The sequence below is a fragment of the Chiloscyllium punctatum genome, chromosome 23, assembly GCF_047496795.1.
Source record: "Chiloscyllium punctatum isolate Juve2018m chromosome 23, sChiPun1.3, whole genome shotgun sequence".
NCBI classification, from domain to species: Eukaryota; Metazoa; Chordata; class Chondrichthyes; order Orectolobiformes; family Hemiscylliidae; genus Chiloscyllium; species Chiloscyllium punctatum.
Genome location: NC_092761.1, coordinates 11,552,824 through 11,580,513, shown reverse-complemented (window position 1 = coordinate 11,580,513; position 27,690 = coordinate 11,552,824).

Here is a 27,690-nt window from a genome sequence, read left to right as displayed (position 1 = left end):
GTGCTTTGAGTCTAAGCATTTGCATGATGCCTTGCATCTGGACAGCACATTGGTTTGGCCACCTTTTTAATATTGCCTTTAATTCTGGTCAACCTGCTGTCGGAAAGATGTGAGGGACAACATTTTCACACAGAGTCAGCTGCGTGTATGGATTGAACAGCCAAAATAGGTGGTGGAGGCAGATACAGTTACACCATTTAAAAGGCATTTAGATGGGTATGTGCATGGGAATGGTTTAGAGGGAGATGGGACAACTGCTGGCTAGGGGGACGAGATTAATTTAGGATATTTGGTTGGTATAGATGACCAGACCGAAGGACCTTTTTCCATGCTATACATCTCTGAGAGTCTGTTGACTCTTGAGTGTTTAACATGGGAACAGGAGGAGGCTATGCAGCTTCTGAAGTCTATCAGTCAGCTTGTTTGCTCAATTATTGACAGTAAAATACAAAAATAAATCATTACGATTTTGATGGTGTTTTACAGAAACAGGAGAAAGGCTTTTAGTCAAGAAAAGCTGTAAATAATGTGAAGAGGCCATTCAGTCCCTCAACTTCATTCCACAGGAGCAGCAGGTGAGCACAGAGCTATTGGAGCCTGTTACTCTGTAGCAGGAAGAGGATATCAATATTCACAAAACTTCGATTAGGAGGCAGTCACTCAACTGCTCGTGACTGGGACACAGGAACAGGAGGGAGTCACTCAGCTGCTGAAGACTGGGACACAGGAACAGGAGGGAGTCACTCAACTGCTGAAGGCTGGGACACAGGAACAGGAGGGAGTCACTCAACTGCTCGAAACTGGGACACAAGAACATGAGAGAGTCATTCAACTGCTTGAGACTGGGTCACAGGAACAGTAGGCTGTCATTCAACTGCTCGAAACTGGGACACAGGGAAATCTAGAGGCTTGTGAGGCCCGAGGATCCTGTTACGCAGGAACAGGAGGAGGAGACTCACTCCCCACCAGTATGGGACATTGGGAGAGAAGGAGAGTTTGCTTGGAACAAAACAAATATATGAATAAGTTGCATGAATGGTCCACTCAATCCTGCCCCACCATTCACTAAGACCACGGCTGATCTGATTGTGATTCCCTCATTCCATTTTACGGAGACTGTATTCTCTGCAGCCTCTGCTCCATTTGTTGGTCATGTTGCAGACTCAGATGCTGCAACAACAGTCACCATGACTCATCCAGAGGGCCGGGTCTAACCAGATGAGTCTGGATTTGAAGGGTCCAATCACAAGAATGAAAACACAAAATGAAGGTATTATCAGATGTTTAGTTCTTTCACATTCTGAATCCGACTCATATAACCAGCCCATCCATTATACTTTCAGGCAGGAGCACTGTTTAGATCCGGCTACCGTACTGCAGAATACAGCACAGCAATATCCAGAATGGAACTCTGTGCAGCCCACACCAATTCTTGATCTATAATCCTGGGCTAAATATAAAGCGTGGGGAGCTGTGCAGACCGCTCTGGTTCATTCATATATAAACCCAGGCTGTTGCATTGTTCGGTGACACTGTGTTAGATCACTGCCCAGTGTGGGGAATCTTGCAGCCAATGTTGGAAGTGACAGGATGTGCTGCTCCCATCCATTTACAGCTCCATATCTCCACTGTGCCTTGACAAGGGGTGCCATGGATGTGAAAATCCCTGCGATGTAGAGATGTAAATGGAAACAGTTCAAATACCAACTACTCGAGACTGGGACACAGGAACAGGAGGGAGTCATTCAACTGCATGAGACTGGGATACAGGCACAGGAGGCAGTATTAACCGAATATCACACCAGTATTTAAAGTTGAAATACTTGAGATAATATCCAAAGAGGTTTCGTGAATGGTGCAAAGTAGTTAGATAGGGGTGTTATTGTTATAGTGGTTGCACTATAATCAACAATGTGAATTAGAGGAAGAAATATGTAGGGGGACTGGGGAGACTTGCAGGAACAATAGGGTTGTTATAATAGGTGATTTTAATTTTCCTAACATACACTTCCATATGGTGAAGAACTTAGATGGAAAGTAATTTGTTAAGTGTGTTCAGGAAAGATTCCACAATCAATATATAGAGTATTGTACTCGGGAAGGGACAAACACAACCTACTGTTGGGAAATAGGGCAGGATAGGTGAAGGAGATAAAGCGGGGGGAGCATTTTGGGAAAAGTGATCAGAGTTGTATCAATTTTAAAATAGTCATGGGAGGGACAAAATTGGTCCACAGTTTCAAGTTCTAAATTGGGACAAGGCGTATGTTGTTGGAGTTAGACAGTGGATTGCAGGGGATGCTTGGAGTTGTTTGTTTCCAGGTAAAAGAATCCCGGGCAAGTGGGAGGGCTTTAAAAGTGAGATAGCTCGAGTTCAAGGTTTCCATTTTCCTGTGAGGGTGAAGGTTATGTGAGACTGGAAGAGAGAACTCTGGATGTCAAGGGATATTGAGGCTTTGACCAGAAAAAAGGAGGCGTGGCTCATGTTCAGGCAGCTCATATCAAGGGAATCCCTGGAGGTATATACAGGGGATAGAGGAGTTTCCTGAAGAAGGATATCAGCTAGGCCATAAGGGGGTATGAGGTAGTCCTGGCTGAGAAGATTAGAGTGAATCCAAATTCAGTAAAGTAAAGATAAAGAGCAACTAGAGAGAGAATAGGATGCTTTAAAATCCAAAACCAGCATACATGCGTAAAACCTCAAGAAATGGGTGAAGTCCTCAATTTCCCCTCTGAGTTTATCATGAAGAAAGACATGAAGATCTGTGACCTTTAGGAGGTTAGTTGTGATATCTTGGTACTGTTCATATCACAGTAGAGTTGCTGTTGGACATATTAGAACGCACAAAGTCAGCAAAATCTCTTGGTCCTGACCAGATATATCTGAGAGCACTGTAAGAGGCGAGAGAAAAAGCTTAGGGACCAAGATCCCGGCAGTCTGGGTGGTAGCAAATGTTGTGCCCTTATTCAAGAAGATCTGTAAAGAAAAGCCTAGGAAATGTAGACCAGTGAGCTTCACATCTGTTTTCGGTAAACCACTTGAGTAGGTTCTGAGAGATAAGATGTGCATGCATTTGGAAAGACAGAGTTTGACTTGGAGCAGTCAGCATGGCTTTGTGCCTGGTGGATCATGCCTAACAAACTTGGTTAGAGATTTTTGAGGAAGTGACCAGGAAGGTCGATGAGAGCAGGGTTGTAGACATATTCTATATGGATTTCAGTAAGGCCTTTGATAAGGTTCCACATAGTAGGCCGTTCGAGAAGGTTAGATCGCATGGAATCCAAGGTGAACTGGCAAATTAGACTGAGCTGCCAGTGGAAGTGGTTGAAGTGGGCACACTAACATCATTGAAAATGCATTTGGACAAATACACAGATAGGAAAGGATTAGATGGGTACAGAGCAAAGGCAGGGAAATGGTAGATTGGTAGATAAGGGGAAATTACACTATCGTTTGTTGACGGAGCACGGTGGGCGTATTGGATGGGCGAGTACAGAGGGGGAACATTCCCATCCCAGAGTGTGCCACACCAACAGACCCACCGAGCATTGTCTGTGCTCACTACCGAGTTCAGTGCAGTATTTGACGTCTGAAGAAATGTCCAGCAATACTGGACAAACATCAATAACCTTCCCCGCTCTGTCAGGATAAGGGTCACCGTATTCTGTCTGCTCCCTCACACTCACTGTATATCTGTGATTGCAACTACCCCCGAACAAGGCTCATGGTCTCCACACTCACTACTGCATGCAACACCTTCTCTCTCTCTCTCTCTCTCTCTCTCTCTCTCTCTCTCTCCTTTGCAATTACTCCCACGCAGTAATAGAATATTCTGGAGAATGCCGATTATAGAATGTTCCAGATAATATTCCAAATATTTCCCAGTTTCAAGAAAATGGTAGTGTCCCAGTGTGTAACACATAAGAGTTCACTTGACTCACCTTAATTATATTAAACCAAAAACAACTTCTAAACACTTCTTGTTATAAATACAATTTCGAGCAGAGAACATTTTTACCCTCAGGTGTTATCTTGACTGTTACCTGAATTGTACCGCTTTCCTTATTATGAATGTTTCTCTTACCCTTTGTCTGTGACTGTTTCTGTCTGTAACAGTTACACAGTCTCCCACTCAGTTGGCAGGACGGCCGGTTTGTGATGTAGAGGCAGGGCAACAGCACAGGTTCAGTTCCTCACATTGACAGAGATTACCATGAAGGGGACACTCTCTCAGCCTCACGCCATCACCCGAGGTATGGTGATCCTCAGGATAAACCACCATGAGTTTATCTAATGAGAGTTTTTTTGGGATTGTATTCTATCAATGTTAGCGTTATAATTTTTTTAAAAAATTATCTAAAAAGAGATTTTTAATATTATAATAAACCAATAACAACACAACTCAAATAATTGAAAAAAATTACATCCAATTGCATGTACACACAAAATAACTTAAAACACTACACAGACAGAAGAAAAAACAAAACTAAACAATAAATAATGAATATTTAATACAACTCAGCATAACGAAAGGACAGCTCTTGTTCATCAAGAGCATTAACTGATACACATTTTATGCTCTTAGCTCTTCCTCTCTGGGGGTGGGGGAGTTCAGACATCCAACGCAACAGAATATTTTTCCTAGCACGGAAAGTACGGATTGTAAGGATATAATTTTTTTCCCATATTCATCTGTGGAATGTACCTTGGGCAGGCCCAGGAAAACAGAAACCAAGTCCATCTCCAATTCAGTCCCCATTACCCACTCTATCACATCTGACACAGTGCTCCAAAATAGATAAATTCTGCAGCTGGGTCACAAGCAATGAGTAAGAGTGCCTGCAGTCATGCTGAAGATAATCCCACTTTGCATTTTGAGGGACAATCTGGGGTCAGATAGACCCTACGAAGAATTTTCAACTGCATGGAATGAGTCCTATTACAGATCAAAATCCTTCGAGCATTTTCACAAATATCCTCCCATTTGTCCGAGGTGTTCTGAACCCCCAACTCTCTCTTGCAGACATCACAAAGCTGCACAGACTCGTCTGAGGGGACACACTCCAACTAATGATAAAGGGTACTGAGAGGGAGTGTATTCTAAGCAATAAGCGCCCTCTTCCCTTTATCGGATCGGTAAGAGTGTGGTAAAAGTGTGTTGTTTTTAATTCAAATCTCTGATTGGGGAAAAAAACAGAAGAGGTCTCTACTAGGTAGTCCATACGTACGAGTTATTTGATCAAATGACATCATTGTTTCACCATCAAATAACACGTGGTGGTTCAGTGGTGAGCATTGCTGGCTCACAGCACCAGGGTCTCGGCTTTGGTTCTGGCGTTGGGTGACTGGCTGTGTGGAGTTAACATATTCACGCCGTGTCTGTGTGGGTTTCCTCCCACAGTACAAAGATGTGCAGGTTAGATGAATTGGTCATTGATAAATCACCCATAGTGTTCAGGGATGTGTAGGTTTGGGCATTAGTCAGGGTAAATCTAGGATGGTAGGGGAATGGGTCTGGGTGGGTTACTCTTCAGAGGGTCGAATTGGACTTGCTGGGCACAAGGGCTTGTATCCACACTGTAAGGATTCTCCTAATTCTAAATCACTCAAGTAAAACACACCCCTTGCTGCCCACAGTTCAAACCTGGAATCATTAACCCCAGATGACAACCTGGTATACCAATTTTAGGGGTAAGAAACATGGTTTTGGCTGTATTGCCGTCGATCTGACGCATTGTCATTCATGCTTTAACAATATTGATAATTATTGGGTTACGACAATACTTTATAAATGTCGTCAATTTAGCTAAGAAAAACAGACTAATAAAGGTTCACTTTATCTCATAGGGTTCAATATCTCACAGTATTGACGCTGAGTCCTCAGCAGCCCAGGCATTAACATCGGATAAAAAAGAACTTAATTGATAGTTTTAATCTGGGAGATCTACTCCCCACAATCTGTGGGGTAGTTGCAATTTGGTTACTTCATAAAGAGTTGCTTATGCTGCCAAATAAAAGAGCTAAACCAGCTATTATGACTCCTAAATACCTATGTGGAAAACATCAAAGGAAGCATTCACACGGGGTATAGTAAATGAGGAAGGACATTCTTTAAGAAGAGCTATCCGACCTAGCCAGGATATTGGAAGTGCCTCCCATCTTTGAAGGTCTTGTTTAATTTTGTCAAAGAAATGGACATAGTTCATGTTAAATAAATGATCAAACACTGATGTAATGAATATACTGAAATAGAGAAGCTCGCCCCACCACCCCCGTGACCATTTAAAAGGAAACCAGGATTTGCCCTCATCAGGTATTTCCCCAAGACCTCCCATAGACATGACCTCCGACGTTGTAAAATTAATCTTAAAGCCCGAAAAGGCGACAAGTGAATTATTGCATTGTATCACGTGAGCTGCCGAAGTTGCGGGATTTGACAAAAACATAAGACCATCTGCATACAACATAATTTTATGTGACTTTTATCCCACTTCTGGAGCAGGAATGTTGGAGTAATATTCCCAATTGTGCAGGATGCCACCGAATCTAAGATTGTTGCAGGAATGGGGAAGAGATCAACCCTCGTGTGCCATTTCTGCGGGTTAAAGAAGAAAATAAAATCCTTACTTGTGAGGTAGATCTGCCTCCAGACATCCACCAGCTCTAGTTCTAGACACAAATCCATTAATTGCTTATCTTATAACGAGTGTATTGGGGGACCTTTGGACATTCTGTCCATCGTGGGGCGATAAGACAGTCAAAATCTCCTTCTACATTAATGCGGCATGATGCAAGATAACTGAATTTGGAAAATGCATCTACCAGGATTTTAAGAGGGTTCACCGGGTGGCAATAAACATTTAAAATACTGTATTAATTCCCATAGTTCAAGCCTTTGAGGATTATGATCATTCCATTGGTGTTTAATACAATCTAGTAATTTAAATGGAAGATTCTTCCTATCCATTATGATTTTTCCCCCACTCTTAGTATTAAAAGATGAGAAATTAACCCGATCAAACCCGCCCTGCTGTAACGTCAAATGTTCCTTGTCATCAAGGTGCATCTCCTGCAATAGGACAACTCTCTCTTTTTTAAGTCGAGAAAGTATATTTGTCCTCTTGACTGGCAGATGGCTCCCCTTAATGTTCCAGGTACACCATTTAAGCACATCATTATCCATAACACACTGCAGCAACATTTGAACTCTAGAGAATTTCATATCGAATTACACATCGCTGAGCATTAATGAGAAAAGCCTCATCGAGCCTAAAAACTGTACAAACTAAAACTACTGCAACTAACAAGCTCTCAAAACTTTCCAAAGCTAAAGACATCAAAAAGAACGAAACAAAATCCAAAGTGCCAATGACACTTGATAGGGGTTTTTACCCCCCCCCCCCACCCCTCACCCAATGGGGACGCTGACGGCCTTGGTCTCTGTTCTCCAACACTGACAAAGGCCCTGCTTTTAATTGTATAGGTCCTGCTCTTGTTTGATTTACCAAATCCAATACCTCGCATTAATCCAAACTAAACTCCATCTGACACTCCTCAGCCCAGTGAGTGATATTACTGCCACCTCACCTTTCCCATTTAATTTTAAAATTTCCTCCCCCTCTCCAGGAGGCCTGCACACTCTGGCCTTGATTTTCACAAAGACCCTGAGCTTGGTTTGCCTTGTGTGGTTAGGGGGAGGAGGGACAGATTGCAGACACAGTCAGTGGGGAGGAGAGGCTGGACAGTAATCAGCGATCTGGTATCATTTCATGGTTTTATGAAAACACGTGAGAGTTGAGTAATACTGATCGGTTTTTTGGGGGCCAGAAATTATGGTCTTTTTCCGTCTCTGGTGTTCAGTCATGAAAATATATTCGAGATCCTTCATTGTGCAGAGTGTGTCTGCAGGATTTCTTTCCCTAATATTGCAGACTACAGATAACAGCGATTAAAGCTGTTCATAGTTAACTTCGATGGCGCAGCACGCACATTCAACAAGGTAAAAACAATTACTGCAGATGCTGGAAACCAGATTCTGGATTAGTGGTGCTGGAAGAACACAACAGTTCACGAACCATCCGAGAAGCAGTAAAGTCGACGTTTCGGGCAAAAGCCCTTCATCAGGAAGGGCTTTTGCGTGAAACGTCGATTTTACTGGTATTCAGATGCTGCCTGATCTGCTGTGCTCTTCCAGCACCACTAATCCCGTATACTCAACATCCTACAGTTGAGACAAATATTTTGCCTTTGTTTAACAATACAAAGTGTTTTGTGTAATTCAGTAATGGTAACCTGGTTATAATAATCCCCACCGAGCTGAAAGCTGACACTTAAAATATGACCCAAAATCTGGATATGGTAGTGTCGTGAGTAATGTCCCTGCCTCTGAGACAGAGGTCTGGATTTGATTCCTGAACATGCGTGGTGGTGTTCCAAGCTCTGGACTAGAAGTTCTGGATTCAAGTCCTGCCTGTTGCAGAGGTATGCCCCAGCATGTCAGAACAGGTTGATGAGCAAACACACAGGAGAATAATGTTACAGCTTTATGGGTATTGCTGAGTGATGCTAGTGTCCCTACCTCCGGGCACAAATGTCTGGGTGCAAATCCCACAGAAGTGTTTCATAACACACCTGTACAAACTGATTAAAATGGATTTAGAATTGTGGCTTGATGGAGAGGAAGAGGTGTCTTTCTTGCATTTCAGAATTTAGGCCCAGGATGATTTAAAGCACAGCCATTCGTGTTGATTGGAGTCACATTTTGCAGCCGTAAAGGTTTATAAAATCAACATGGTCATGGATAGGGGGAGTAGTCAGGTTTTTCCCCAGATTGGGGCGTCAAAAACTAGAGGGCATTGGTTGAAATTGAGAGGGGAAACGTTTTGACGAGCCCACGAGCACTATTTCACGCAGAGGGTGGTGTGCATGTGGAATGAGCTGGCAGCGGAAGTGGTGGAGGCTGGTACAAATACAGCATGTAAAAGGCATCTGGATGCTGACAGACCTGCCGAGATTTTCCAGCAATTTCTATATTCTTGCAAAATTCAATCATTTTGACACAATGTTCTGAATACATTAAACATCTTATTTTTTAATGATGCAGCGACATAAAAACATATCTTCAAATCGACTGAGACCATTTTCTGCGAAGGGTATGGCTCTGTGTATGACAGCAGCAATGATGCACCTACATGGAACAGGGAATGTGATGGAGACATAGTTTCGACAATGTACAAGGAGACCTCACATGTTTGGGAGAGGATGATATTACTGCGTGATTCAGCTCAGAGAGAGAGAAAATGTAATCTGCCTGAGAAGGAACGGCCGATTACACTCTCTCTCTTTCATTGTTCCTCATGACAGCAATGTGTGCGAGCTAAAACAAAAAATCTACAGTCATCATTACCATTCTTATTTTTATAGAATCCCTACAGTGTGCAAACAGGCCCTTTGGCACAAAACCTCCATACCAACCTTCCCAGGCTCGCTCCCTTACATTTACCTCGAACGATGAAGCTAACAACCCCAAAACACTTCGGACAAATTAAGATGACCAATCCATCTTACCAGCACAGCTGTGGACTGTGGAAGGAAACTGGAGCAACCATTAGAAGGGGAGAATGTGCAAACTCCACAAAAATAGTCACCCAAGTCTGGAATTGAACGCAAGGCCCTGGTGCTGTGAGTAGCAGTGCTAACCACTGAGCCACTGTGATACCCTTGGGCGATCCCTGGCTAGAATCCATTGGAATCTTTTCACTGCCTAATGCAAAGGGAATTCAGCCAAATCCAACTGTTCCAGGATGAAGTCCCATTGCTAGCAGCTTGTGTGATTAGAATGTCTTCAGAAGCAGTATAACATTTTGAACAATCTCTCAATTTTCCCTTTTGTCATGAGTTACAATAATATATGGACAAAGCGCATTCAACTTGAAATTGCAGAGATTTTGTTTATCTGCGTGTGTGTGTGTGTGTGTGAGAGAGAGAGTTTTTAGAAAGGGAAATGTCGATTCTTTATTTGCAATATCCAAACAGTTTGCCATGCATCTTTCCATCATAGTTTGAGTAACATTGCTCTGGATAATAAAGGTGCTATTTGAGCAGATTAAAAAAAAACTAGCCTGACTTGTTGCTAAAACCCAGTCTGAGACCAATATCGTCGGCCATATCACCGACCTGGTTACATTTGACATGTGTTTTGAGCAGTGGAGCATTGGGAATGGGAAAGGAAGCAGTGACCCCAAAAGTCAGGGAAGTATAGACCGGTGAGCCTGATGTCAGTGGTTGGTAAATTGTTGGAGGGGATTCTGAGGGACAGGATTTAAATACACGTTTATGCCGAAACGTCGATTCTCCTGCTCCTTGGATGCTGTCTGACCTGCTGTGTTTTTCCAGCAACACATTTTTAAGCTCATACATTTGGTAAGGCAAGGGCTGATCGGGGTTGTCAACGTGGCTTTCTACATGGGAAATCATATCTCATTAATTTGATTGAGTTTTATGAAGAGATGACAAAGAAGATTGATGAAGGCAGTTTGGTAGACATTGTCTACGTGGACCTCAGTAAGGTGTTCATAACATTCCTATTGGTAGGCAGATGAGTAAGGTTCGGTCACAAGAGGTACAGAGGAAGCTAGTCACAATTGACTTGAAGGAAGAGGGATATTTTTCAGACAGGAGGCTTGTGAGCAGCAGTGTTCTGTAAGAATCGGTACTGACTTCACTGCATTCCATCATTTATGTCAAGGATTTAAATGTGAATATTGGGGCCATAGTTAGTAAGGTTACAGATTACATCAGAAAGGTGGTTTATTAGATTATCTCAGAGTACAACGAGACCACAATTAGATGGGTCAAAGGGACAAGGAGTGACAGATATAGTTAAATTTAGATAAATACGAAGTTTTGCATTTTGGGAAGGCAAATCAGGACAGAAATTATACACTTAATTCTAAGGTCCTGGGGCGTGTTGTGGATCAAAGGGACATAGGGCTGCAGGTACATAGTTCCTTGAAAGTGGAGTCGGAGGTAGACAGTGTGGTGCAGAACACATTTGGCACATTTGCCTTAATCAGTCAGAGCATTGAGTATAGGAGTTGTGATGGCATGTTGCTTCTGTACAGGATGTTGGTGAGGCCACTTTAAGAACACTGCGTACAACTTGGTTGCAGAACTCGTGGTTTGAGCTTCAGGGAAAGGTTGATTAGGTTGGGATGTTTCCCCCTGGAGGGTCAGAGGCTGAAGGGTGACATTATAGAAGTTTATAGAGTCATCAGAAGCATGGATATTCTGAACAGCCATGTTCTGCTCCCCAAGATAGGGGAGTCTAGAACAAGAGGGCATAGTTTGAAAATGAGAGGGCGAATAATTTAGAATGCACCTGAAGGTAAATGTTTCACACAAAGAGTAGTGTGTGTACAGAAAGTGCTGTCAGAGGAAGTGGTGAAGGCGGCTACAATCGCACATTTAAAATGTATCTGAAAGAGGAGGGATATTGGCCAAATGCTGGCAAATGGGACTAGGTCAGATTTGATATCTGATCGGAGTGAACAGATTGGACTAACGGGTCTTTTTCCATTCTGCATGACTGTCAGATTCTATGAGGGATGGCGAAATATTCTGAAAGGACCTTTCAAGTGTAATTGCTCTTCACTGGAATATTATCGTGCGATATGTTCACATGGATTGACAGCTGTTTAATTAAATATTTGACAGGGAAGTCAGTCACAGGTAATAGTATACAAACAGGAAAGTGGGGCTTAGTCCACAATCTTAGTGCCTGGTGAAGAAGGCTCAAAGTATCTAATGGCCCACTCCTGCTCCTCAGTCCCATGTTTCTGTATTCCATCCAGTCCCGCAGACCTGCGAGATAGGAGAGGTTGGAGGCCACTTACTCGTATAACCTGTTGCACAGAAACAGAGGAGACCATTCAGCCTCTCAAGACTGTCACACACGCTTTGAAGTGATTTGGGAAATGCAATTGGAAAATCCAGGCACGGGTATGAAAGAGGCGCCTCATCTCTCTTTACAGAGCTTCCCGTCTCTGCAACTTGTGCTTTATTTGTTGGTCATGTTTAGACCTAGATTCATTGAGAATACAGCCGCCTTACCTCACCCAGAGATGGCTCACAAAATCCTCTGGTCTCCCTGCCTGCAACATTCCATAACAGACATTCATGAAAATAACACCCACTAACTTTACAAGAACAGAATGTAAGAACATCAGATACAGGGACAGGTCGTTCACTCCCAAGCCTGCCTTGCCCTTCACTAAGATCATGACTGATCTGCTCACTGTCTCAAATCCTCTTTCATACCCAATATCCATCTACCTCCTCTTCAAATACTTTCAGTCATCTAGTTCCCCAACACTCTTGAGAAGAGAAACCCTGACATTCAATCCCACCTGTTTGAAGAAAACATTTGCTGCTCCTCTATCATGGTTTATTGATATGAACAAAAGAGGTTGAGACAAGGGTTCAGGTATAAATGACCGACCCCGATATCAAGGCAGTGGTTGACATCTGCTGACATCAAGGAGCTTAACAAAACTGGACTTAATGGGAATCAGAGTAAACTCTCCAGTGTTTGGGGTCAAACATGGCACAAAGGAAGATGTTCATCATCTCAGTCCTGGGTCAGCTCGGTGGGAGATCCTCAGGGTAGCTTCCTCTTCACAAATAGCTTCAGCTGCTTCATCAATGTCTCCCCTCCCCACCATAAGATCAGAAGTGGGGATGGTCACTGAAGATTCCACAATGTTCAGAACATTTTGTACCCCCATCAGCTCCTGAACTAGTCTGTGTCCATGTGCAGCAAGACCCAGACTCCATTGAGACTTGTGCTGTTAAATTGTCCGTAACATTCATGTAACAGCACTGCCTGACACTGCACATTGCTACCGTAAAACAAGAGTTCATTCAGTACCTCACATTGGTTTCACAGGAATATGAGTAAGCCATTCAGCCCATTGACACTATTGGAGAAGAACAGGAACAGCCCATTCAGTGCCTCCAACCTATTACTCAGGAAGAGTAGGAGTCTAGTGTGATGGACCACACGAGAGTCCCTCGAAAATATTTGAAGGCGGTAACATAGACTCTTCTTTTTATTTTAAAGGAAATTTAAACTGTCTGTCCCGGATGCAATGTGACAGGTCAAACTACTCGGTGTGAAGCCAAACACTATTTATTGAAACACGAACTATACAATGAAAGCAAAGAAAGTGGAATTTAGTAAAACGTAATTCTATTGGACAAGTTAACAGAATAACAAATCTAGGAATTATTACTAATGAACTGTTCCAATATAGGAAACTCCCATAAACACAGCCCCTGGCAGAAAGGAATATTCAGACACAGAATGTCACAAACATTTCTCCAATCCAGGAATTAGAAACAGCACTAATAGAAAATTCAGAGAGAGCAGCAGCCAGGAGATCGTCACTGAAGCTTCCATCTCTGAGGAGACCCCAAAATTTTCTAATGCTACTGAGAAACCAAAACCCAGAGATCGTAATTTGTGAGAGCTGGCCACACCCATTCAGGCTGCATTAAAATAAACACACGGTCTCCCTCGTGTTTACTCAAGTGGTCTTAACTAACCAGCTTGGTAATGATCATACAATCTCATTCTTAAAAGTAACCCGGACAAAATAACCTCTTAAAACTGCAACATCTGCACACTTGTCAGCACTACGAGCTGTCAAGCAGGAACCAGGGGTAACCTAATCCGGCCCTTGGCCCTGTCCAATCGGACAAGGAAGAAGCCATTCAGTTCCTTGGGCCACTTACAGAGCAATGGGAAGAGGTTATTCAGCCCCTTTAATCACTTTCACAGGAACAGTAAGAGGCTATTCCCCCCTCAACGTACTTATATAGCGACAGAATGAGGCAATTGATGCTGATTCCTGATGAATGGCTCATGCATGAAACATCGATTCTCCTACTCTTCGGATGCTGCCTGACCTGCTGTGCTTTTCCAGCAATCGACGCTCTACTCTAATCTCCAGCATCGGCAGTCCTCACTGTCTCCAGATTGATGCTCTAACATGATGAACAAGTGGAGCAGAGGCTGGACAGACAGACTGCTCTACGTTGCTCCTCTTGGCTCCATTGCTTATGATGCACATGTGGTTTTCTAGTGGTGAGGAAAGAAGCCACATGTCTTGTGTGAAATCTCAAGAAGGCATCTTCTATCTCCGAGAAGCCAGCCTGGTGTTCTCTATGTAATGTGGAAGCTGGTGGGAATGGCTACCTGTTTCAGATGGAAGGTATTGTGGCTGCTGTTAGGGATTGTGAGCAACCTGACGTTCAGTACAGGGTTCACACACCGACTGCCCAATAACGTGGGGAAAGTTAGTAAAGGCATATAAACTATTAAAACACCACGTTAGACTGATGAATGGACTTATTAAGTTCAAATAATGCTGACCGTATTCATTGTGATCTTGTCTAGTGCACGTCCTGTTCAGTGTAACCTGTTTGCCTTACTCTGTCCAAGTCTATTTCCACCCTATGATCTGTCTGGCCTTGCTTACTATGACCTCTCTCCACTGCTCAAAGTTTTTCCCTGTACTGAGGTACACATGGCAATAAATCAAACCAATCAATCCTGGGTAAAGTATAGAATTTCTCACCCAATCAATGTCTCCTTTGGAAGTAAATGATCGCTGCCACTCCTCGTGTTTCCGCGTCACCATTTCCCCGTCTCTCACAGCTCTAGAGATTAAACATTCAGCTTCTTTACTCTATCCTCATGTTACCGTGTCTGTGGTAAGGAGATCATTCATTACAAAGGAGATCAAATCCATATAGAGTGCCCCTAATGCTCTCTCAGCAAGGCTCTACAACAGCAGGAAGATGGCTTTACTTATGTATTCGAATCATCTTACAATGATGGACAACATTCCATTGACTGCATCCATGACTTACACAGGGTTTGATTCGCAGCAGTCGGCATAGACTTGTGAGTGGGAGATCATGCTTGCCAAATTTGTTAGAGTTCTTTGACGAAGTGACCAAGAAGCTTGATGAGGGCAGAGCGGTAGACGTAGTCTCTATGGATTTCAGTAAGGCCTTTGATAAGGCCCCACATGGCAGGCTGCTCTGGAAGGTTCCATCACGTGGAATGCTGGGGGAACTGGCCAATTGGTTGCACCGTTGGTTTGATGGTCAGAAGCAGAGGGTTTAGGGGAAAGATGCATGTCAGACTGGAGGCTGGGTCCATAGCTGTTTGTTATCTATGAATTGATTGAGAATGTACAAGGCATGATTAGCCAGTTTGCAGATGACAGCAAAATAGGTGGGAGCATGATCAGTGAGGAATTTTATCAGAAATTGCAGCAGGACCTTAATCAGGTGGGAAAGTGGGCCGAGTAATGGCAAATGGAATTTAATATAGATGTGTGACGTCTTGCAGTTTGGAAACCCAATTCAAGATAGGAGTTTCATGGTGAATGGGAGGGCCTTAAGGGGTGTCGTGGGCAGAGAGACCTTGGGGTTCAGGTGCACGGTTCCCTAAGTGTGGTGTCACAGGTAGACAGGGCATAGAGGAAGGCTTTTGGCACACTGGCGTTCATTAGGCAGGACATTGAGTATAGAAGTTGGGAATTTATGTTGCAGGTTCACAGGACTTTGGTAAGGCCGCACTTGGCATTTGTGTTCAGTTTTGCCACCTTGGTATAGGGAGGATGTTATTAAATTAGAAAGAGTGTAGAAGAAATTTACAAGGACATTGCTAGGACCCAATGATCTGAGTTATAGGGAGAGGGTGGACAAGCTAGGCCCTTTTCTTGAGAGTGTAGGAGACTGGGGGGGGGGGGGGGGGAACCTTATAGAGCCGTGTAAGATCACGAGGGGTATGGATAGGGTTAATGCTCTCAGTCTTTTTCCAAGGTGTACAGAATCGAGGACTAGAGAGGATCGCTTTAAGGTTAGAGGGGAAGGAAGAAAAGGGAACCTGAGGGACCACTTATTTACACAGAGGATGGTATGTGGATTAGCTGCCAGCAGATGTGGTTGAAGGGGGTACATTAACAACAACCCACATATTAAACATTACAATCTCAAGACCACACAGTCTCTATCTTCCTCGCTGTGTTCACTCTTCCAGCTGCTGGTCTCCCTGGGTCATGTTTTTTTTAATGCAAGGAGGTTTTAAATTAAAATGTATCTTTGATAGAGAGTGTTTGAGATGGCCAGTTAGCACTGCTGCTCTACAGCAGTTACTCTGCTGTTGGATGGCAGTAGCTCTTCCTCTAGTGTTCAAAATGCTCGGATTATATACTCCCCATGATACAATAATTCTCATAATTTGAATGCTTTCCATGTGTCCAAGCAATAATATTCAAATTCCGTCAGCTTCTTGTATCATTTGGTTGTATTTGAATTGCCGACAAAGCAGCAACCAAAACTCAGGTATCCATTTCCCAGCTAATTGTGACACGTGGAACAGCCTGACCTTTAGCTGGCATCTGTCGCTGTACTTTCTATTCAACAAGACCCATTCTGTCTTAAAGTAACCAGACATGCTTTCGTCTTCATAACACCTCCCCCCTTCAGAAAAGAATATGAACCATCAGAATTAAAAGATGGCATCATTCCTTTTCCTCTAATTCTTAATCCCATTATTATGATATACAAATGTATTAATCTCAGTTATACAATTCATGTTAATTCTGCACACCTATATTACACTGGGATAAGTCAAATCTTATCAAAACGTTTTCCTTTAAATCAGCGGTAACACATCTGCTGTCACATTTTAGGACCAACAGCATGTAAAGTTTGTAAGTTTAAAGTTGGTAACATAAGAGTCCAATGAAATAGTCTCATATTCTGGTCTTTAAAGATTCCAAAAAATGCGAGAGATTTGTCATTGTCCACAACCATCTCCGACAATTTGTTTGTCATATAAACATTAAAATATTGTCAGACCAGTACAAAACTTAATCATTCTTTTTCAATAATGGAGATTTTTAATTTTTTTTCTGGTGGATATTGAGTTTTTTCGACAAGTAGCCAATTGGCCATTCAATCCCACCATCATTTTTCTGTATCAATACATCTCCTACCCCTACATCCCGAGCACATTGAATCCTGCTAAATCATTCTCAACTGTATTCCTGGAACTGACACTCTGTCAGTCACTCTCACTGTTACTTCCCCAACCTTGATTTGGCACTCCAACGTAATGTTACACAAGGGAATGCATAATTTCTGTCCACATTTCACAAATTATCACGCTGTTGAGTAACATGTCAGAAAGAGTGAAAATACTTCCATCTCTTACTATTAGAGGCCGAGGGAAAGTGAGGACTGCAGATGCTGAAGATCAGAGTTTAAAAGTTTAGGGCTGGAAAAGCACAGCAGGTTGGCAGCATCCGACGGGTAGGAGAGTTGACGTTTCAGGCATAAGTCCTTCATCAGGAAAGTAGGAGGTAAGGGAGGGGGAAGGGGGTTGAGAATTAAATAGGAGGGTGGGGTGGAGCTGGGTGGAAGGTAGCTTGGAAGGCGATATGTCGATGTTGGTGGGGTCTAATGGTGATAGGTCGGAGAAGAGGGTGAAGTGGACAGGTGGTAGGACAGCTGAAACCATCAAACTATACAGCATCAACATCGACTTCACCAATTTCCAAATCGCCCCTCCCCAACCTCATCCTGGATCCAACCGTTCAAACTAGCACCGCCCTCTTGAACTGCCCTAACTGTCCATCTTCCTTCCCACCTATCCACTCCAACCTCCCTTATAGAACATAGAACATAGAACAATACAGCACAGAACAGGCCCTTCGTCCCACGATGTTGTGCCAAACTTCTATCCTAGATTAAGCACCCATCCATGTACCTATACAAATGCCGCTTAAAGGTCGTCAATGATTCTGACTCTACCACTCCCACGGGCAGCGCATTCCATGCCCCCACTACTCTCTGGGTAAAGAATCCACCTCTGACATCTTCCCTATCCCTTCCACCCTTCACCTTAAATTTATGTCCCCTTGTTGTACCCAGGGGAAAAGTTTCTGACTGTCTACTCTATCTATTCCTCTGATCATCTTATAAACCTCTATCAAGTCACCCCTCATCCTTCGCCATTCCAAAGAGAAAAGGCCGAGAACTCTCAACCTATCCTCGTACGACCTATTCTCCATTCCAGGCAACATCCTGGTAAATCTTCTCTGCACTCTCTCCAAAGCTTCCACATCTTTCCCAGTGGGCGGCACGGTGGCACAGTGGTTAGCATTGCTGCCTCACAGCGCCAGAGAGCCGGGTTCAATTCCCGCCTCAGGCGACTGACTGTGTGGAGTTTGCACGTTCTCCCCGTGACTGCGTGGGTTTCCTCCGGTTGCTCCGGTTTCCTCCCACAGTCCAAAGATGTGCAGGTCAGGTGAATTGGCCACGCTAAATTGCCCGTAGTGTGAGGTAAGGGGTAGATGTAGGGGTATGGGTGGGTTGCGCTTTGGCGGGGCGGTGTGGACTTGTTGGGCAGAAGGGCCTGTTTCCACACTGTAAGTAATCTAATCTAATCTAATCTTTCCTAAAGTGAGGCGACCAGAACTGCACACAGTACTCCAACTGTGGCCTAACCAAAGTCCTGTACAGCTGCAACATCACTTCGCGACTCTTGAATTCAATCCCTCTGCTAATGAACGATAATACACCATAGGCCTTCTTACAAACTCTATCCACCTGAGTGGCAACTTTCAAAGATCTATGTACATAGACCCCAAGGTCCCTCTGTTCCTCCACCTGACTAAGAACCCTACCATTACCCCTGTATTCTGCATTCTTATTTGCTCTTCCAAAATGGACAACCTCACACTTGGCAGGGTTGAACTCCATCTGCCACTCCTCAGCCCAGCTCTGCATCATATCTAAGTCCCTTTGCAAACGGCAAATGCCCTCCTCACTGTCCACAACTCCACCTATCTTCGTATCCCTTCTGCGAATTTACTGACCCACCCTTTGACTCCCTCATCCAAGTCATTAATGTTATATCACTATCACTCCCACCGACATCTTCCTATCGCCCTCCCAGTGACCCTCCCACCAGCCCAGCTCCTACCCTCCTTTTTATCTTTCAGCCCCCTTGTCCCCTCGCCACATTCCTGACGATGGGTTTATGCCTGATATGTCGATTGTCCTGCTCTTCAGATGCTGCCTGAACTGTTGTGCCTTTCCGGCTCCTCACTTCTCAACTATTAGAAACTTAACAGATCCCGCATCTTGCAAAATTATAACTTCTTGTGCTCCCCCACACCCCATTTTTTCTTAGTAGGGTTTATCTACAGAGACAAATTCTTTATAGGGATCAGGCACCAACTCCATACACAGCCCCTGTCTAGGCTGTGCACTCTCTTGCAGCTCCTCGGCTCTAGTTGGGGTCTCCTTTACCAGGTTCACTAATACCACTAGCTTAAACTCTTTTACCACATCTTTTCCCAAAGTGTCTTCCTTCAACGCCCGGCACTGTGTGTCCCGGCTTACTGCAGTGAAAACACCTTTTTCCCTGTGCCCTTCTTAAACCATCGGTACTGTAATTTTATGTCTTCCACTACGTTATAGTGAGACCTGAGGCCTTTCACTTCCTTTCAAACTCTTTGGGATTTTTTTTAAACCTGTGGTAAACTATTGCCAGTGTGCTTTTCTCTATGTTTTGTAGTATAGGATCTCCCTTTCTCCCAATTTCTATCCCTCACAGGATGAATATCCTCCCAGAAGCTAAATTTCATCTCATGCATCAATACATACTTTACTGCCATTTCTGCTGCGCTTCTCATTTCTTGAACTTCCTGTTCATTCACATGAATTCTTACCATCTCTGGAAGTGAGTCTTTAAACTCGTCCAGCAGAATAATCTCCCATCGGGGCCCCCAGGTCTTATCCATTTTTAAGGCCTGCACGCATTTATCAAAATGACTGTGGTTATTCTTTTAAACTCAACATAACTCTGACCTGGTTCCGTCTCTATATTTCTGAACCACTGTCTATATACTTCTAGTACCAATTCATAAGCACTCAAAATAGCCTGTTTGACATTTGCATAATCTCTTGCTCCGTCATCTGACAGCGCTGCACATACCTCTCAAGCTGTGCCCACCAGCTTAGTCTGAACGACCATTTCCCACAAGTTCACAGGACACGCCATCTGCCGAGCCAGTTTTGCAAATGAAATGAAAAAGATTTTGGCATTTTTCTCACCGAAACATGGCAATGTATTAATATAGTTGTATACATCCCTACATTCTCCCTTCATCGTCATCCTGCTAATTTAACTTTGTTATCTCATTCCTAACTTCTGAATTTCAAATTCTCCCTCTCTTCCTTTTTCCTCTCTTTCTCTTTCTCTATCTTCTCTCTCTATTTCTATCTCTCTCTTTATCTTTAACTCAAGTTGCCACACTTGCAATTTAAGTTTTTCTAACTCGACTGCAGTTTCCTGCTTTTCTGATAGACCAAAGTGCTTGACCAACTCCATTATGGTGACAGCTTTCCTTTTGTCCCTGGTGAAACCAAATTCTAATCTACATGTTAATTCTAAAAGTATGCCCTTCCTTTGTCTTTCTACACTTTCTTGACAAAATTGTGAATCAGCTTCAAACCTCAGAACCTCTTTAGTAAAGTTGAACGCCTTTTCTTTTAATTGAACCAACCACAAGGAACAAAATTAAATTACTTTTGTCACCCGTTTTATTTGAAGATCTCGGTCACTAACTGTCAAGTGATGGAATCTGCTGGGACTTTTGTACCGCAAATCTGTTCAAATCCCATATGACAAGCCCTCAAACCGTTACGATATCGATGTCGAACCACTCTGTTAATTAAAACCACACACCCAGAAAAGCTCACCTCGCCTCGTACTCTGTTAAAACATGAGTGACAAGGTAGTGCCAAACTCCACTATTAAAAGAAAAGTAACAACTTATAAGTATGCAAGTTAACTCGCTGAGCTTGAAGGTTTGCTTTCAGATGGTTCGTCCCCATGACTGGGTAACATCATCAGTGAGAGTGTCTGGTGATGCACTGGTGGTATGTCTCGTCTTTCTATTTATAGGCCTTGGTTTCTTAAGGTGCATGATGTTATTTTCAGTTTTTTTTTCAAGGTGAAGGTAGATAGGATCTAAAGCGATGTGTTTATTGATGGACTTCTGGTTAGAATGTCATGCCTCTAAGAACTTTTGTGCGTGGCTTTGTCCTTGGAAGTGTGTGTTGGCACAGTCAACGTGGTGTCCTTCTTTGTCTGTAAGCATGAAAACTAGTGATAGTGGGTCATTTATTTTGGTAGCCAGGTGGTGTTCATATTTCCTGCTAGCATGACAACAGGAGAGTTTGAAATGGAGGAACAATGGTTTTAAATACACTGTTTAATCAGTGTGTGTTCAGAGAAGTAACATTTTTCATATGTGTACAACACATTCTGAATGAACAACGGAGACACAGTTAATGAAAAATTATGCACATGATGTGTAAAATTTATAAAGCATTAAAACATTATTTGATCCTCATCTGAAGTGATACCTTCCCTTTTTCTCAACGTTCCCCCTTTTCTGGGATTCCCAAATCTAATTTCTCATTCTTATCAGGATGTGTGTTATAAATTCTTGCTTCTCGTGTCCCAACTTATTTCAGTTCACCTCCTTTCTACAAGCAATTAAATATGTTGTCCTGCTTGGTTCTTTTCAAAACTAGTGTCTGTCATATTATTGGAGATAAAAGTTATGGCATCAGACCCAGCATTTGAACATATTACTCTGTTGTACGTGCACTGTACAAAGAACCACAGCACACAGGAATTGCCAAAACATTGAGGGAAGTACATCTACTTCTTTCGTTAATATAGTTTTCTCATTTTCCACATCTCCATATCTATATCCTCTCTCTCTCTCTCGTTCTCCCTTTGTATCTTTTTAAGAAATCCACCAATTATTCTCCGTGTCCCATCTCTCAAAACTCCTTCTTTCAGTTTACATCTAACGCTCTCTTCAAGATGTAATGTGGTTATAATTAAGCAATGTAACTACAAAGACATGCGGGAGGAGCTGGCCAGAGTTAATTGGAAGGGGAGCTGAGCAGGAAAGACCATGGAGCAGCAATAACAGGAGGTTCTGGGGATAATTCGGAAGATAATACTAGAAATTCAACCCCAAGAAGATAATACATACTCATGGGAGAACAAGGCAGCCATGACTGATAAGGCATTAAACCAAAAGAGGAAACATACAATGTGGTGAAGATGATTGGGAATCCACACAATTCATTGGCTCTGAAACTACATAAGGCTGGAATCACTGACACTACAGAGCTCTTAATCATGGTCAGGGAGAGAAACAGAGGAAACACATTCACTTTAAAAACAGAAGATGGTATTTCTCAAGGAAATAGATTCAGGTGAATTAAACATTTGAATTAAGATCAGTTAAATGCTTTTGTGGAATGTGTCAGATTGGAAGCAAGACCCGGGAAGAGAGACCCTCAGTAGAATGAGAGCATGGAAATGGAAGTATTGCCACATCAGAAAACAGGTTAGGTCACTGGGTGCAGGGCTGATGGGTGAATGGGTCACAGTGAGAATTGGGGAGCAGACAGCAGAATTTCATTGCAGATATTGCAGCTCGAAACAGCGTCTTCATGTAGTGCTGCAGACTACAGCAGCAGGAGAAGCAGAACAGCATTCAACCACAACCTGTAACTTTTTGCCAGGATAACACCTCAGTCTGTCATTACCATCAACACCATCTATGGCTCAGTGATGAGTGTGGGTGAACGTGTCAGAGTCAGAACCACATGAACTTTAACCTGATGCTAACTCATTAAAGCTACCGGACTTGACCAATAGATCTGAACGAAGCTCTGCAGTGCTGTCACATTCAGTCATAAATGGTCATGGACGATTAAATAAGTGACTGGAGGAGAGGGCTCCACAAACATCCCCATCCTAAATAATAGAACAGACCTGCACATCAGTGTAAAAGAGAAGGATGTTTTATCTGCAGCATCCTCTGCCAGAAGTGTCGATTCGATGATCCACCTCACCCTCATCATGATGCCAACAAAATCACAGATGCCAGTCTTCACCTAATTCGATTCGCTGCACCTGACATGAAGAAATAGTTGAACACAGTAGATACGACAACGGCAAAATGTCCAGACTCCATTTCTGCAATAGGACTGAAGACTTGTGCTGCACAACAAGCCGTGTCCCTGGGGAAGCTGTTTCATTCCAGCTCCAACACTGACATCTCCCTGGCAATGTGGAAAACTACTTCCTATGTCCAGTCCGCTAAGATGAGTATAATTACAATCTGACCAATTACCACCCCCTCAGTCCCATCACGGAAATCAAATTGGTGGGAGTTCTTCTTGACAGAGCTGTCAAGCAGCACAGAAATAACCTGCTCAGTGTGGTTTCCGATCGGTCCCCATATGGAGATGGTGCTGTTGTGGAAATGTCACTGAATTAATAATCCAGACCAGCCTAATGCTCTGACAGGTGGTGGAAGTTAAAAACAATTAATAGAATATTGAGATCTAAAATCTGGGGTCAGTAACAGTGACCTTGAAGCCAATATCAATTGTGAACAGAATTCCCTTCTCCAATGTACTTTTAGGAAGTGAATCTCCCATGATTTCCTGGGCTGGACTAAAACTGACTCCAAAGACGCTCACATGTGATAAACATTTCAATGGTCTCTAAAACTGTCAATCAAGGCACTCATTTGTATCAAACTACTCCGAGGTCTGAAAGGATGAAACCGGACAGAACACCCGGCCTCAGCATCAATGTCAGAAAAGGGAATGGGAGCACAGTCCTATCGACCCTGCAGAAACCTCCTTCCTAACATCTGAGAGCTTGTGACAGCATTTACAGAGCTTTCCCACAGACTTCTCAGCAACAGCGGGAAAGGAATAGGTCATACAACACATTGAGTCTCCTCCATTCTAGTGCATGGAAAACATCTCCTCAATGCACTTACCCCACACGATATACATATCCGTTAATGTGAGTAACCTTGGAAAGCTATAAAATAGGCGGTACAGTAGTACGTTTGGCCCATCGAGTTTGCTACCCAATTCAATGCAATGATGCTTGGCCATTCATTTCCAAACCGTACTCCTGCTCTCCCACCATCCCTTTACTGTCTCTAAATCCTTATTTTAATCAGTGTCTTGGATTCCAGGTGCGAGCGAATTCCCCAGGTTCCCCAGTCAGTGAGTGCGACATTTATTCTCATGTCAATGCAGAGTGACCTGGTGTACATAATACTGTGTCCCCTTGTTTTAGGCGTTGCAGCCAGAGGAATTATCATCCCTGCTTCCAATCTGACTCACCCTGTCAGAGTTCTGTATATTTCACTGAGATCTCGACTCATTTTCCTAAACCCCATGGAATACTGGCCCAGTCTCCCCAAACTCTGCTCCCACAACAAGCCCCTCATCCCAGAGATCAGTCTGGTCATCCTTCACTGCTCTCTCTCAATGTCAGGTTTGTCCTTTATTAGGTACGGAGATCAAAATTGCCCACAATACTTACAATGTTCGAGATGATATCTCACCAAGGCCCTGCACATCTGCAGTGAGACACCTTTTCTCCTGCACTCACATCCCCCTGAAATGAAGGTCCACACACCATTTATCTTCCTAACTGCTTTCTCTTTCTGCAATATTACTTTCAAGCGACTGGTGTACAGGGAGATGCAGATCCTTTTCAGTATTGCAGCTCCCCACTTGATGGGTCTATATACACTGGGCAGCGTGCCAATCTCTTGCCCAGTATTGACTTCTGGTTGCCAAACTCTCTGCGCTGCAGGGGCTCAGTGGTTTATGCAGAAGGAAACAACAAAAAGGAACATATGTCCCTTTGTAGATCAACATGTTTCAAGCAATCCTTTCCAAATGGTAGGCTGCCAATTTATTGTTTCCACCAAAGGGCACACCGTCACCTCTATTCACATTGTTCTCCATCTGTCACGTATTTACCCATTCACTCCATTTGTCTTAGTCTTCTCGGTGCTTTTTTATATCCTCCTCACCCACTCACAATCCCACATCCGATAGTGCAGTCAGCAGGCTGGGATATATTGTATCTGATTCCAGCAACCAAATGTATAAAGGGCATTGTGAACAGCTGGGCCCCAAGCACCGATCCCTGCGACACCTCAGCAACATTCCTCTGTGAATTTCTATTTATTTATTTCATGAATCTGGGAGTCACTGTCTGGGCCAGCATTTATTGCCCGTCCTAGTTGCCCTTGAGAAGGTGGTGGTGAGCTGCCATGTTGAATGCTGCAGTCCACCTGCTGTGGTAGGCCTCCAATGCCATTAGGGAGGGAATTGCAGGATTCTGACCCTGTGCCTGTGAAGGAGCGCTGATATATTTCCACGTCAGGATGGTGAATGGCTTGGAGGGGAGCCTGAAGATGATGATGGTATTCCCATACATCTGTAGCCCTTGTCCTTCTAGATAGACGTGGTCATGAGTTGGGAAGATGGTCTCTGAAGATCATTGGTGAATCATTTCATTGCAGCATGTAGATAGTAAAACACTGCTGCTGCTGCTGAGCGTTGATGGTGGAGCATTGTGGATGAAGGGACAGTCAGACTGGCTGCTTTGTCCTGGATGGTATCAAGCTTCTTGAGTGTTGTTGGGGCTGCACTCATCCAGACAAACTGGGAGTCTCCTATCACACTTCTGACTTATGCATTGTAGATGATGGACAGACGTTTGGAAGTCAGGATGTGAGTACTCGCCGCAGTATTCCTAGTTTCTGACCTGCTCTTGTAGTTACTGTGTTTTGGTGGCGAGACCAGTGAGTTTCTGAGCAATGATTACCCACCAGGAATCTGATACTGGGCGATTCAGTGATAGCAACACCATTGAATGCCAAGGGGCAGGTGAGATTGTATTTTATTGGTGATTTTCATGGTCTGGCCTTCGTGTGGGCTGAATATTACTTGCCACTTGTCAGCCTGGATACTCTCCAGATCTTGTCGCGTTTGAACATGGACTGTTTCAGTATCTGAGGAGCCACAAATGTTGCAGAACATTGTCCAATCATTGGCGAACATCCCCACTTCTGACCTTAAAATGGAGGGAAGGTCATTGATGAAGCAGCCCTGAAGAAGTTTTCGGTCACTGCTCGAGGGACTCCGACAGACTTGGAGCTGAGTTGACTGACCTTCATCAACAATGACCATCTTCCTACGTGTCAGGTATGATTATAACCAGCAGGGAGTATGCCCCTGATACCCATTGATTCCAGTGTTGCTAAAGCCCCATGATACCACGCCTGGTCGAATGCAGCCTTGACTTAAAGGGCTGTCACTCTCACCCTACCTCTGGAATTCAGCTCTTTTGTCCATGTTTGAACCACGGTAATGAGGTCAGGAGCTGAGTGGCCCTGGTGGAGCCCAAGACTGGGCGTCATTGACCAGGGTATTGCTGAACAAGTGCTGCTTCAAAGCACTGAGACCTTCCACCACTTTACTGATGATCGAGAGTAGACTGAAGGGGTGGTAATTGACCGGATTGGATTTGTTCTGTTTTTTTATATACAGGAGATACTTGGGGTAATTTTCCACATAATCAGGAAAAGCCATTGTTGTAACTGCATTGAAACAGTTTGGCTAGGGGAGCGGCAAGTTATGGAGCACAAGTTTTCAGTACTATTATGATTATGGACCCTATGGACTATCCAGTGTCTCCAAATGTTTCTGTATGTCGCATGGACTGAATCGAATTGAGTGATGACTGGTAACTGAATCGCTGACGACCACTGGAGGAGGCTGAGATGGATCATCCACTCAGCACTTCTATCTGAAGATTGTTGCGAATGCATCAGCCGGATCTTATACACTGAAGTGCTGGGCTCTTCCATCATAGAGGAAGGGGTTATTTGTGGAATCTCTTCCTCCAGTGACTTTTTTAATTGTCCCCAACGTTTCTCGAATAAATGTAGAAGGACTGCAGAGCTTAGATCTGTTCCTTTGATTGTGGGATCACTTCGCTGTGTCCATCACTTACTGCTTATGCTGTTTGGCGCACAAGTAGTCCTGTTAGTGGCTTCACCAGGCTGACACCTCATTATCAGGTATGCCTGGTGCTGCTCCTGCCATCCTGCACACTCCACTGAACCAATGTTGATCCTCTGGATTGAATGCAATTGTTGCGAGGGGGATATACCAGGCCATGATATTGTGTGTGTGTGTACAATTCTGCTGCTCTTGATGACCCACAACACCTTATGGACATCCAGATTTGAGCTGCTAGATCTGTTCGAGGTCTGGCCTACTAAGCACCGTGATAATACCACCCAAAATGGTGGAGGTTATTCTCATCGAGCAGGTGTGACTTTGTCTCCACAATGACTATGCGATGGTCACTCTTACCGATACTGTTATTGACAAAGACTTCTGTAACTGGCAGGTCAGTAAGGTTGTGGTCAAGTATGTATTTCCCTCTTGTTAGTTCCTTCACCACCTGCCGCAGAACCACTCTAGCAGTTATATTCTTTAGGACCCGGCCAGCTCGATCAGTAATGCTGTAGCTGAGCTACTGTTGGTGGTGAACATTGAAATCCCCCATCCAGAGTACATCTTGCGCCCGTGCTACCCTCAGTGATTCCTCCAAGTGTTGGTCAGCATGGAGGAGTGTTTATTTATCAATTGAGAGAGGTTGGTACGTGGTAATC